The sequence below is a fragment of the Lynx canadensis genome, chromosome B1 (assembly GCF_007474595.2).
Source record: "Lynx canadensis isolate LIC74 chromosome B1, mLynCan4.pri.v2, whole genome shotgun sequence".
NCBI lineage: Eukaryota > Metazoa > Chordata > Mammalia > Carnivora > Felidae > Lynx > Lynx canadensis.
This window is the reverse complement of record NC_044306.2, coordinates 106,901,068-106,915,405: the sequence shown is the minus strand read 5'-3', so window position 1 is coordinate 106,915,405 and position 14,338 is coordinate 106,901,068.

Below are 14,338 nucleotides of genomic sequence, written 5' to 3'. Positions count from 1 at the left end.
GGAAGAAATAGCATTATGTGTTCATTTTACAGTAAGCTGTCATAAAGGCAGTGCACATCCTGAAACCAAGAGTGGGACCACCAAGCTCCTTCCACTGGAATGATACTCAGCATCTCAGCATCAAGCCACCATAGCTTAGAACTGTGCCTGTGAGCATCTGTGCTTGATATTGATTGATTTTGTGCATCTCTTAGCAAGATGTGTCCTCAGGTATCAGAAAAACTAAGAGGTTACTTTGGAGCTCTGGCAATGCTCAAAAATGTCTCTACATAAATTAATGGCCATCGCTGGGGTGCCTGGGTGGCTTAGTCGGTTAAGCATCCAACTCTTGATTTCAGCTCAGGTCGTGATCTCACAGTTCATGGGATTAAACCTCGCATAGGGTTCTGTGCTGACAGCATGCAACCTGCTTGGGATTCTCTCTCTCTCTCTCTCTCTCTCTCTCTCTCTCTCTCTCTCTCTGCCCCTCCCCTATTCACTTGCACTCTCTCTCAAAATAAATATATGTGCTTAAAAAATTAATGGCAATTGCTTCTTTACTTTATGCCATTTCAGTTTATGCAAGGTGTCATAGGAACGTTCTCCTTTTGGACAGCAGGGCAACCTGTATAGATAGAACAGTAAAAGGTCCTTTCACAGAAACAAAGACAATCTAAATAAAGCATTAATTTTAGTTAATAATCCCGTTTTACTATTGGCTCATTAGTTGTGACAGAGGTAGTACTGGAATGTAAGATATAGGGTATGCTGGAAATTGCTGTAGTAGCCTGACAACTTTTATGCTAATGTAAGAATGTTCTTAAATAAGAAAACTTACTTTAAAACATAGTGATGTTGACCCAAGTGTATTCATCTAAAATTTTACTGGCATGAAATTAGGCTAAAATCAAGAAACTCTTTAGTGTAAATTTGCAGTTAAGGAAGTAGCTGCCTTGTTGGAGAAGAGAAGGGGACAATGAAGGTTAGAAATGATTATTAAAAAGGACGTGCCAGCTTTTTTTCTCTATTGTACTTTATTACTATTTGATAGTATCTCTCTGACTCTGTCAGGGAAACAACGTGCTAAAATTAGAATTTGCTTTTCACCTAAACTTTGTAGTGGTGAATTCTTTATTTTTTTTTTAACTAAGAATAAGAACACAATCTGTTTCAAACTATGGTGCCTTTTGCCGAACTTGACAGGACTATCTTTTCTAATTAAATATTATTAGGGTGTGCTCTACCTTACTCTGTTTCTTTAATAAGATAGCCCCTGGTATGCTATACTTGACAAAATATGCTGGCATCTAAAAGTAAGTTTGTCATATTTGGACTTTTCATAGTTAAGTCACATAGTAAAAAATAAAGCCTTTCGCTTTACTGTAGTTTGAGCTGATGTTACTAACTTATAACAGGGGTCAGTAAACTACAACATCTAGTCCCATGGGCTATTTTATGGCCTATGAACTAAGAATGGTTTTCACAATGGTGTCCGCCTGCCCTGAATTCATGTCCATCTGGTACCTGTTAATGTGAACTTACTGGGAAATATTTTTTTACAGATGTAATCAAGTTAAGATGAGGTCACACTGGATTGGGCTGGGCCCTAAATCCAGTCACCAGTTTCCATATAAGAAGTGACACAAGCACATGGAAATACATCCAAACAGGGAAGAAGGCCAAGTAAAGAAGGAACAGAGATTGGAGTGATGCATCTACAAGCCAAGGACTCTCCAGCAGATTACCAAAATCTACAAGAGGCAAGGAAGGATTCTTCTCTTGAGCCTTGGGGAGGAGCATGCCCCCACTGACACGGTGAAATCTAGCATCCAGAACTGAGAGGATAAATTTCTATTATTTCAAGTCACTTAGTTTATAGTAATTTGGTATATCATCCCTTAGAAACTAATACATATGTTTATAGGGTTATTAAAACAAAGCAGAACAGAACACAGACAAATATGTCGCAGACATCATATGTGGCCTGCAAAGTATAATATATTTACTAGAGGGTAAGAAAAGGCTGTGCACTCATGTTTTACAGATTTACTTTAAACCTATTGCTGAGTGTACCTAGGGCAGTATTCAGTCTGTGGAAAATTTTCTCTTATTCAATGTTTAACTCTTCTAGGATCTCCCCTCAAAGCCCCAGGTGATGAATGAGCATTTTCTGTTCCAACTACACAACTGTTTACCATGCGTGAGTTTTTTTTCACAGCCTTGGGGAATCTTGCCTGATGCCTCTATGGCTGGGTTAGTATTCAGCTGCCTTGCTGAGATCCCCTGTTTATATTTTGGCATTGCTTCTTTCTCTCTGGAACTCTGCTTTGCAACTTACAGTCACTTCAGCCTCCCTGAATTCTGATCATCTCAACTTAGGGTGATCACCAAGCTCTGTTTGGTAGCCCCACCCCTGCTCCCTGGCATGGATTGTGTCGTTGAGGGAGGTGAAGTAAGTAAAGCTCACAGCAATGTTGAAAAATGTTATTTTCACATATTTCGGCCAGTTTGTTTAGCAGTGTACAGCAGGAATTTAAGTCCTATCCCTGTTGTTCTTTCATGATTGGAGTGGAAACCCACTTAGCTTTTATTTTTATTATTTTAAATGTGGGCCAGTATCTGTGAATATAATAAAAAGAGTTGAGGGTATGATTCATATCTTAAACTTAGAATATTATAAGACTTCTTCCCTGTGTAATGCCAGAGTACCCATCCTGTAAATTCTGGAAAACTCATTCCAGTCCCAGATTGCCTGTTTGATGTAAACGCAGACTTCTAGGGAAGACCAAAAAACCTTGCTTCTAAAAATCACTCCTCATAATAACCCAGAGATGCTATAGGTTAGATCTTCCATCCAAGAAACAAAAAGGTATCTTAAAAATAATTTCTTGATACAGTGGGGTATATAATTGGAACTAGGGAGTCATATGAAGTTATATGCAGCTGCCCCAAGCAAATTGATTAGTAAAATAACTGAATCATTTTATAATAGTACATTGGCTCCTAGAGGCCTTGCTATACCATTCTGTTTGTATCTCAAGACAAACAAAAAAGAAAACACAACATGCCAAACTTTCTGGGATACAGCAAAAGCTGTATTTAATTTAAATTAATATGTTAAATTAGAAATTAAAGAGAAGATATTACACATGCCATAGAAATACAAAAAGATTATAAAGAACCACTGTTAATAACTGTATGCCTACAAGTAAGGCAGCCTAGAAGAGATAGATAAGTTCACACAAAAACCTGCCAACAGTGAATCATGCAGGAGTAGAAAACCCGACAGACTAATAACAAATAAGGAGATTGAATTAACATTCAAAACTTGTCAGCAAAGAAAAACTCTGGCTTCACTGGTGACTTCTATCAAATGTTTAAAGAATTAATACCAGGGGCGCCTGGGTGGCGCAGTCGGCTAAGCGTCCGACTTCAGCCAGGTCACGATCTCGCGGTCCGGGAGTTCGAGCCCCGCGTCGGGCTCTGGGCTGATGGCTCAGAGCCTGGAGCCTGTTTCCGATTCTGTGTCTCCCTCTCTCTCTGCCCCTCCCCCGTTCATGCTCTGTCTCTCTCTGTCCCAAAAATAAATAAACGTTGAAAAAAAAATTTAAAAAAAGAATTAATACCAATCCTTCTTAAACCCTTCTAAAAGAGTAGAAAAGGGAATACTTCCAAACTCATTTTATGAGGTCAACATTACCCTGATACCAAAGCCAGACAAAAACATCACAGGAAAAAAAGTTCAGGCCAATAACCCTGATGAATATGGAGAGAAAAAAATTTCTCAACAAAATATTAGCAAAACCAAATTCAGCAGCATATTAAAAGGATAATACTCCATGATCAAGTGGGATTTATCCCTAGGATGCAAGGATGGTTCAATATAGGGAAATTTATCAATATGACACAGCACATTAACAGAATGAAAGATAAAAGTCACATTACCATGTCAATAGATACAGTAAAGCATTTGATAAAATTTAACCAGATATTCATGCTTCTATTACAGAAGTGTAATTAATTGAGTCCTTGTCTTCCAAGGAAAGCATTTAAATAGAGACAAGTTAATATTTTCTAAATAATTAGAAAATAGAAATCTAATAGCTCTTGACCTCTTCTGAATTTCTCTATACAGATGGATGGTATACATGAATTTTATCTTCCTCACGATATTATTATCCATCAAGTTTCATGGGAAAACATCCCTTTCTCCATTTTTTCTTTTAAAAAATGAAGGTTATATATTTCTGATAGCATTGTACATCATACTCTTTAAAACCTTGGGAAATTACATAAGTGAAAATAGATTTTTTTTCTTTTAAGTCCATTCACTGTTAATTTTTGGTGTATATATAACTCCTTATTGTTGCTATCTCCCTGCCTTTATCTCTCCATCACTCTAGACACACACACACACATGCTGTATTGTCGCGACCGGCGCGACAATCACCGAGGTCAGGGTCCTGAGGGTAGGGGAATGCAAGAAAAAAGAGAGAAGAGAAAGTTTGGGAACAGGAGGGTCCCCTGGGCTGATGGCCCAAGTGACGGCTTTATTGTTGCTGTACACAATCTTTTATAATATAAGACTCTTATGGATCAGGTCATTCTAAGAATAAACAGGTTTCACATGATCACTGCCAGTCAAAACATTTAGTTCTGTGTTTCTTGTGCATTTTCTAGACGGGTCACAAGACCTTGTTGATAGATTGCTAGCAAAACACAGTTCCCATGTTTGTTTCTATCTGACTCGGGGTAGAAAAAGGGAGGTAGCATTACTGCCAACACCTGCAGACCACAGGCTTCAGGAATTAACTTTCTCAGCCTTGACAAGGCTTTCGTATGCCCTTGAAAGTGGGGGAATGGGAGGGGGAACCACAGGGTTGGCTTGAGTCAACAGGGAACGTTGCTGGACCCGGTCTCAGCCTGGTGCCGGGCCGGCCTCCCACATGAATGGGAGGGGGAATCACCGGGTTGGCTTGAGTCAACGGGGAACATTGCTCAACCCGGTCTCAGCCTGGCACCGGGGCCCAGCCCCCCACACTGTATTACTTAGTGTTCTACTGAGGAAAATAAAAACAATAGAAAATATATGGGAGACTTAACATAAGGAATTGGCTCACTTGATTATGCAGGCTGAGAAGTCTCATAATCTGCCATCTAATCTACAAGCTGGAGACCCAGCAGAGTTGACAGAATAAATGTCAATCCAACTTTGAACCCCTGAGAACCAGGAGTGCCAATGGTGTAAGTTCCTGCCTAAGAGCAAAAGAAGACCAATGTCTCAAGCAATCAGGTGGAGAGGAAGAATTCAACCCTCCTCTTTGTGTTCTACTTGAGTCCTCAATGAGTTGACCAATGTCCTCGACACTGGGGAGGGCAATCTACTTTACTTAGTCCATGAATTCAAATATTCATCTCTTTTGATCACTATCATAGACACACCCAGAAACAATGTTTAACCTGACATCTGGGCATTCTGTGGCCCAGTCAAGTTGACACATAAAATTAATCATCTTACTGGTTAATTACATTCAAACTGATCTCTGCAAACCATACTTAATACCTAAATAAACACAATAACAAGGGTAATTCTATCTAACCTGGTACAACTACCCTGCACACAACTGAAAACATGCTAACCTCATCCACAGAAAACAGGTAAGGTCCTTGAGTGATATTTTTTGTCATCTCATACCTTATTAAAGTTGACAATACAGGGAGAAGCTGGGTGGCACAATCAGTTAAGTGTCTGACTCTTGATTTTGGCTCAGGTCATGATCTCACGGTTCAAGGGATCGAGCCCAGCATCTGACTTGGGACTGACAGCACGAAGCCTTCTCAGGATTCTCTCTCCCCCCACCCCTGCCACTCCTCTGCTTTCTCACACATACATTCTCTCTCTCTCAAAATAAATAAACTCAAAAAAATAAAGTTAAAAATATTTTTTAAAATTTAAAAAATACTTAAATATTGTGATATACAGTAATACATCTTCTGTTACATAATAGAATAAGAGAGGAGAGAAAAATTGCTTAATATACACACATACACACACACACAAATGTATGAATAACAAAATAAGAGGAAATACTCATGACAATATAGTCTTTATTTCCATAACTAGTTAGTGGTAATATCTGGTATTCATAACTACCTTTTTTTTACAATCTATTCCATATTCCCTTTGCCTTCAACAAGTACCTAAGCTGGTCATGGCATTTTACCTGGAAACCAACTGTAAACCTCTCTGTGTCTTGTCTTCCTCTTTCAACTGATTGTAGGGAACATTCCCTGAAGCCATCAGTGCAGACTGTGAAAGAGGAGGCAGTATAACAGGAGTGGGGACCATGGGCATCTGAGTTACTTCTTCATGTAAATTCCTTGCACCTTCAGGGCCTGCTTGGTCCTTATCACATATATGCCCCTTTTATTTGTTGATGAAGTGCTACTGTGCACTCCTAACATGATGGCTCAGTGCATCAGACAATATCAAGTTCACAGTGGGCAGCTTAGGCAGCTCATCAGTGGCCCATGTTTAAGTGTTGAATATTTACCAAGGTTCTGTAGCAGACTCAGTTTCCAAGCAGAAGAGTAGTTATCTGTGAAGGATGGCAGGACTTTGCTCCCAAATCCTAAAGGTCTGTACTACAATCACCTCCAGGGACCTGCCAAACACAACAAACAGCATCCCTGTTTGCCACTGATATTTCAAGCACCAGTGGATCTGCTGGACCATAAGGCCTAAGTGGCAAAACAGCTTGCCCAGAAACCCAGACCTATTGCAGAGCCTTTTCTTGCTTTTTCCCCACACAAATCTAGCAGCTTTTCAGATCACTTGGCAAATGGGATGTAGTAACACACTGAAATGAAAAATAAGTTACCTCAAAAATCCAAAGAGGTTCATCTGGTATTGTACCCCTTTTCTTTTTATTATAGGAGGATCCTGATGCAACTACTTGCCCTTCACCTTTGAAAGCATATCTTGACACGCCTCATACCACTATACCCCTAGGAACCTCACTAAGGTAAAATGTCCCTGAACTTTTGTTGGATTTACAGTATTTCCTGCCATCTGACATGCAAATGCTTTACTAAGAAGTCTATAATAGTTGCCTCTTCTTGATTACCATGTCTCAGTCAGCATAATGCTATCAATGTAATGGACCAGAGTGATATCTTGTGGAAAGGAAAGGAAAGGAAAGGAAAGGAAAGGAAAGGAAAGGAAAGGAAAGGAAAGGAAAGGAAAGGAAGGCAAGGCAAGGCAAGGCAAGGCAAGGCAAGGCAAGGCAAGGCAATCAAGATCCCTGCAAACTGAAATTGTGACATAAGGTTGGAGAATTGATATACCACTGAGGTAGAACAGTGACTGCTCATTGTTGGCCTTGCCAGTTGAAAACCATTTCTGGTAGTCTTTAATAATACTTATTAAGAAAAAAGTTTTTGCCAGACCAATAGCTGCAATACCAGGTACTGTTGGGGGGGGAGGGGTGTTAATTTGCTTAAGCAATGAAACATCTGCTTCCACAGCTGCATTTGGAGTCATCACCTGTTTAAGTTTATGCTAACTCACTGCCATTCTCCAAGATATCTGTCTTCTGCACAGGCCAAATAGGAGAGTTAAATGGGCATGTGGTGGGAATCACCACCCTTACAGCCTTCAAGTCCTTGATGATAGTGCTAATCATGTCAGTCCCTCTAGGAATATGGAAGAGTCACTTTGTTTTCCCACCAAGATAGACCTCACTTCACAGGTTAGGGAACAAATGCAGGGATCCTGCCATCTGATGAGTATATTTATTTCAATTATGCGTTCCAGAATTGGAGAGATAATCACAGGATGGATTCAGGGACCCAGTAGGCACAGTGTAAAATGGACCTGAGCCAAAACTCCATTACTCACCCAACTTCCCATAAACTCCGTGTTCTCACTGGTGGACCACAGTGATGCTTCAGGTCTCTTGGCTTTAGTGTCAGTCCATAGTCAGTGTCCAGTAGTCCCTGAAGTGTTTAATTATTTTATTTTTTCAGTTCAGTTAGCCTGGTAAGAGGCTGTAGGTCCTTTTGGGGGTAGGCCAGGTAAAAGATTAACCAAAATGAATTTCCAATAGTTTACCTACTGGGGTCCAAGTCCTTCCTCAAAAGGACCCACCCTCCCCTTCATTTAAGGAACTCTGGGTCTGTAAACTGGCACAACTCCGGGAATTGATTGAGGGGCTCTGAATCTATTTTTGATTCAGATTCAGACCTTTGCTTATTTGACCCAGAATGTTTCTGCTTAAACATATCAAATAAGAATTTAGTAAGCTTCTTCTCTATTTCACTTCTAGGAATACTGTGATCAACCAGCCAATGCTGTAGGTCTGGGTGAATTGGACTATTCTGATTGCTACTTTGACTCTGCTGGCATCACAGTAAACATACCATGCCTGTTTTGGGCAGTTGAGCACCACCGCTTACCCCTGTTACCCCAGAATCTAATTACTCCCACTGCATTTAGGTTTCTCAATTCAGTGGCCTCAGTTCCCATTGTAAGGACAGTCCTACAGAGAAGAGTGATTATGGAGCTCTTCAGAGATTCCCAGGCTCCCCTCACAAATTTAGTTCACGCAGTATTGGTGAAAGGCATGTCTGTACCCTCCCACTGTGAGTAGGTCTTAAATGACAAATTAAAATTACTTTACTCTAAAATTCCAATTTCCCTAAGCCATTCAAATTCCTTCCACTAACGTCTGCATTTCTTATTTCACCAAAAGGTAGGTCTCCTTTTGGTCCATGTTTCAGCAAAGCATGCAAAACAACTTTTAGAGTCCTTTCTAACTGCCCAGCTGCAAATTAAGTGCAGAATCTCTGTTTTGGGAGCCCTCATAAAGAAGTATTGCCTGATCCAGGCTTATGTTCTTTCTTTTTTTTAAATATTGCCAAATTCCTTTTTTTAATATATATATATATATATATATTTTTTTTTTTAATTTGAGAAAGAGAGAAAGAGCATGAGTTGAGGAGAGAGGCGGAGGGAGATGGAGAGAGAGAGAGGAAGAATCTTAAGTAGGCTCCATGCTTGGCTCAGAGCCTGACATGGGGCTTGATCCCATGGCCCTGCGATCATGACCTGAACAGAAATCAAGAGTCTGATGCTCAACCGACTGAGTGAACCAGGGTCTCCTCTTATTTATTTGTTTGTTTGTTTGTTTAATTTATAAACCTATATGTTCTTTCCATAATTGTTCTATATTGAATACTCTTAATTTTCATTCCCACACATCTTTCCCAAATTTCTGAGTCTAGTTCTAGATCTAGAAGGAAATAGGAGTGGTGGTGGTGCATCCAGAGGAGGATCAGTTCAGTCTTGCATGGAACTGCCTCAGTGGGGTCAATTCTAACCAGCTCACACATATACACAAGAAAACACCAGAGTGAAAAAGAAAATAAGTGTTTGGAGCAATGGATCATCTACTCAGAAAATTAAACTAATCTGTATTGCTGCTTTAGTAGTGGGTGTGAAAAGGACACATTTCCTCACAGAAACATCTTTTTACTCAGGAATGCTTCCTTACATTTATAAATTGTAACAGCTGTCTAATAACATTTCTTTAAATATATGTCACAGAGGTAATAAATGACAGGACAAAGACTTCAATTATAATTAAAACAAAACACAGGAAAACTCCAGAAGTTGTATTTCAATTGTTTTCTTTCCCCCCCAGGAAAATGGAGAACTAGAGCCATACCTCAAAGATATCACGGGTTCAGTTCCAGAGTATCATAATAAAAGCAAGTATCACAATAAAGTGAATTAAACAAATTGTTTGGTTTCCTAGTGCATATAATAATTATATTTATACTATACTGTAGTCTGTTATGTATGCAAGAGCAATATATATATCAGTATTTTTTAAATACACGATTACATAAAAAAAAAAAAAAACTTTATTGCTTTTTTGCTGTTTGGTGCAAGAGGCCTAGCTTTCAGCCTATCTCAGCTTGGACAAACTTTCCTCACTGAGCTTAATTAATTCTAGCTTTTCATTTAAAATGAAAGACGTGTGACTCTTCCTTTCATTGAAACACTTAGAGGCCATTGCAGGGTTATTAACTGGTCTAATTTCAATACTATTGTGTCTCAGGGAATAGGGAGGCTCCAGGCAAGGGAGCGAGATAGGGGAATGGCCCTTTGGTAGACCAGTCAAGACACACACACTATTTCAGACGTTTTCCATCTTATTATATTTGTATTGGTGATCGGTGATGAGTGATCTTTGATGTTACTATTGTAACTGTTTTGGGGCACCATAAACCACACCCAGATAAGACAGTGGACTTAATTGCCAAATAGCCAAGCTGTGAATGTAAAGGAGTTCTTTTTCTTTTTTTTTTTCTTTTTTTTCTTTTTTTTTCCCCAAAGGAGAAGTTCTTGAAGGAAATTAAAAGTGCTACTCCAGTGAACACACAAATGATAAGAAAGTGAAACAGTTTTGAGGCACCTGGGTGGAAGATGTGGAAGTTACAGAAGAAACGTTGGAAGCTCGCACAGGTTGGTTTATGAGGTTTGAGGAAAGCAGCTGTCTTCATAACATAAAAGTGCAAGGTGAGGCAGCAAGTACTAATGTGGAAGCTGAAGCGAGTTCTCCAGGAGATCTGGCTAAAGTAATTAACGAAAGTGGCTATAGTAAACAACAGATTTTTGGTGTAAATGAAACAGCCTTATATTTGAAGTAGATGCCATCTGGGACTTTTCACAGCTAGAGAGAAGTCAATGCCTGTCTTCAAAGCTTCAAAGCACAGGCTGACTCTCTTGTTAAGGAGTAGTGCAGCTAGTGACTTGAAGTTGATGATAGTGTTCATGTACCATTGTAAAAATCCCAAGGCTTTTAAAAATTATGCTAAATCTACTCTTCCTGTGCTCTTTATTTTATGTGGAGCAAAGTCTGGAGGATACAACTGTTGACAACATCATTTACCCAATATTTTAAAACAATTGTTAAAAACTACTTTTAAGGAATAAAAAAAAAAACTTTACTGCTCAATGACAATGCACCTAGTCACCCAAGAGCTCTGACGGAGATGGACAATGAGATTAATTTTTTCGTCCCTGCTAACAAAATATCAATTCTTCAGATGATGGATCAAGGAGTAATTTTCACTTTCGATTCTTATTATTTGAGAAATATATGTTGTAAGGCCATAAAGCCAGAGGTTCCTCTCATGAATCTGAGGACAGTATATTGAAAACCTTCTGGAAAAGATTAACTTTTCTAGATGATAGAAAGAACATTGGTAATTCATGGAAAGAGGTCAAAATATACACAAGAACAGGAATTTGGAAGAAGCTGACTTCAACTGTCACAGATGACTTTGGGGGGTTCCAGACCAATGGGGGGAGTAACTGCAGATGAGGTAGACATCACAGGAGAACTAAGAATACAATTTTGCCTCAGTTGGTAAGATCTCATGATAACACTTTAAGGGATAAGCAGTTACTCTCATGGATGAAACAAAAAAGTGGTTCCTCGAGTTGGAGTCTACTGGTGAAGATGTTGTGAAGATTATTGAAATGTCAACAAAGGATTTAGAATATTACATAAACTTTCCTGATAAAGCAGTGGCATGGATTGAGAGAATGACTCTAATATTGAAAGCTCTCTGTGTACAATGCTACTGAACAGCATCACATACTACAGAGATTTTGTTCACGAGAGGAAAGTCAACCGATGCGGCAAACTTCACTGTTGGCTTATTTTAAGGAGTTGCCACGGTCACCCCAACCTTCAGCAAACACTACCCTGATCAGTAAAAACAAGACTTCAATAATTAGCAACAGCTAACAGACAAGATGGGTTTGCTCATGTCAAGGGAGAGAAAGTAAAATTTTAATCAGGCCAAAAGACCATGGAAAACAAAACCAGTCAGCATAGTCTGAGGTGAAAAACTTTCACAAAATTCAGCAAAATTCACAGAAGGACCCCTGCAGCCCATTCTGTCATGCTTTTCAGAAACTGCCACATCCTGACGCTGCTATCAGAAATAACGGGCTATATCTTATTTGTCACTTCACTGTTGAAGTTTGTAGTTTGGGACCTGAGTCTGACCAACCTAAAGGGCACAGAACTTGTAGGTTTTGCCTATTTAACCTCTAGCCTAAACCATCCCCTCTTGAGCATACTTCAGATTTATAGCTGAAGGCTACGTCTCTTCAGTTTACAAGCTGTATGGCAATACAACTCTTCCTTGCCTCTGACTGAATCTTTGCATTCCATGAATTTTGGTTGACATCAACATTTGACATCCATCAACATTGAAGGAACACTCTCCACCAGCAAAAAGTTTAGGACTTGTTGGAAGCTCAGATGATGGTTGACATTTTCTAGCAAAAAGTATTTTTAATTATGTATATACATTGTTTTTTTTAGAGATAATGTGACTGCACACTTAGTGGACTAGAGTATATTGTACACATAACTTTTCTTTTGACTCATTTTATTGTGATACTTGCTTTATTGCAGTAGTCTGGTACTGAACTTGCAATATCTCCAAAGTCTGTCTAAATAATAGATTCCTATTTTCTCCCTTTTAGTGTTATGATTTTAATAGATCAGACCAGCAAGTGGACAATAAAACCTTAGAAATTTGATTGCCAACAATCTTTTCAGACAGATTGTATTTGCATGTTGCACTTAAATTCCTCCTGGTGATCAAATACCTCCTTTGCTTAAAGCTATTCTCTGCTTTCTTTTGGAATGGACTTTTAATCATAGTTTTTATGTTTCCAACAGAATTGAGCCCTACTTCTTTATCCCTTCCTTGTTTTTGTTTTATTTTCCTTTGATCTACATTATTGATCTGGAGCCAACTTAATTCAGTTATAGCTATGTCTGTTTTCATTATGTCATCCAAAGCACAGAACTCCCTGTATCTCTCTCTTTGGCAGTTTTAAGAGCAATTTGCACTTGCAGTCTTGCAATTTGCACTTGCAGTCAGGTAGCAAGAGCTGAGCAATGTAGAAAATAACCAGGACTTCTTGGAACTGCAAAATGTTTTTCTCTTGAGTACCATTGCTATGTGTGTTCTGTGACCACGAATTTATGAATACCACTGCTATATTTTTACGATCAGATAAGCTGGGCAAACCCTGTACTGTCAGAGTTTAACTGACTGGTTTTCACAGATTCTGCTTTGCCAATTCCACACTCTGCTGATATTTTGTTTGTTTATGCTTCCAGCAAACTAAAATAGTACATTTCAATTACAAATATCGCCAAAACACTTTCCTTGTCCAGTTACTTAAGAATAAAGTTAAAGAAAGATATGTAAGAACTGTATACTGAAAACTATAAAATAACACTCATGGGATGAAATGGATCCATGATTGAAGACAATCCTATAAAAATCACAAGAGACTGTGCAGAAATCGAGAAGTTAACTGATTTGTTTTACGTAGTGAAACAAGGACCTAGAAGTGAAAATGATCTTGAAAAACATCATTATTTTCAATCCTACAACATCTGATTACAAGTTGTAAGGATAGACAATGGGTCAATAAAACAGAATAAAGTATCTGAAGGTGCACACGCACATATAAACACTTATTTTGTGGAAACGCCCTTGAGAGAACTTTCTGGAATGATGAAGAGCTTCTATTTGGATGTAAATGGTGATGAGTGCAGGGGTTGCCAAATTTTACCAAACTGGATGGAGTCTTGTGCTTCCAAGCTACATACCTTATCTTATTTATGTTTTACCTGAACTACAACAAAACAAAAACAAAGTGACTGACAATTAAAAATTATGTTTTAAATGATAAATTATTAGAAAGATTAGAGAGTATGGTTAAACTGAACTGGAAGTTTAAATAATTTAAAAACTTATTTTAGCAATGAATAGATTTAGTAACAATGATAACAACTATATTACCAACAATCTTATTTTGAGAGAGTAATGTGATTTCAAAATGGTAATAATAATCAGTAAATGTGGTAATATGTCATGTGCATTAGTGTATTTTTTATTCATTGCTGAGTTATTTAGTTTTTTCAGTGCAAAGAATAACATTACAGACTTTATTTAAATCTGTTTAATTCTATTGATTGTTTATATTTGTATCAACATTTAAATTTTTTTTAATGTTTATTTATTTTTGAGAGACAGAGTGTGAGCAGGGAAGGGGCAGAGAGACAGAGAGAGGGAGACACAGAACCTGAAGCAGGCTCCAGGCTCTGAGAGGTTAGCACAGAGCCCAATGCAGGGCTCGAATTCATGAACTGTGAGATCATGACCTGATCCAAAGTCGGACGCTTAACAGACTGAGCCACACAGGTGCCCCTGCATCGAACATTTTTAAAGGATAGAATTAATTCTAATACCT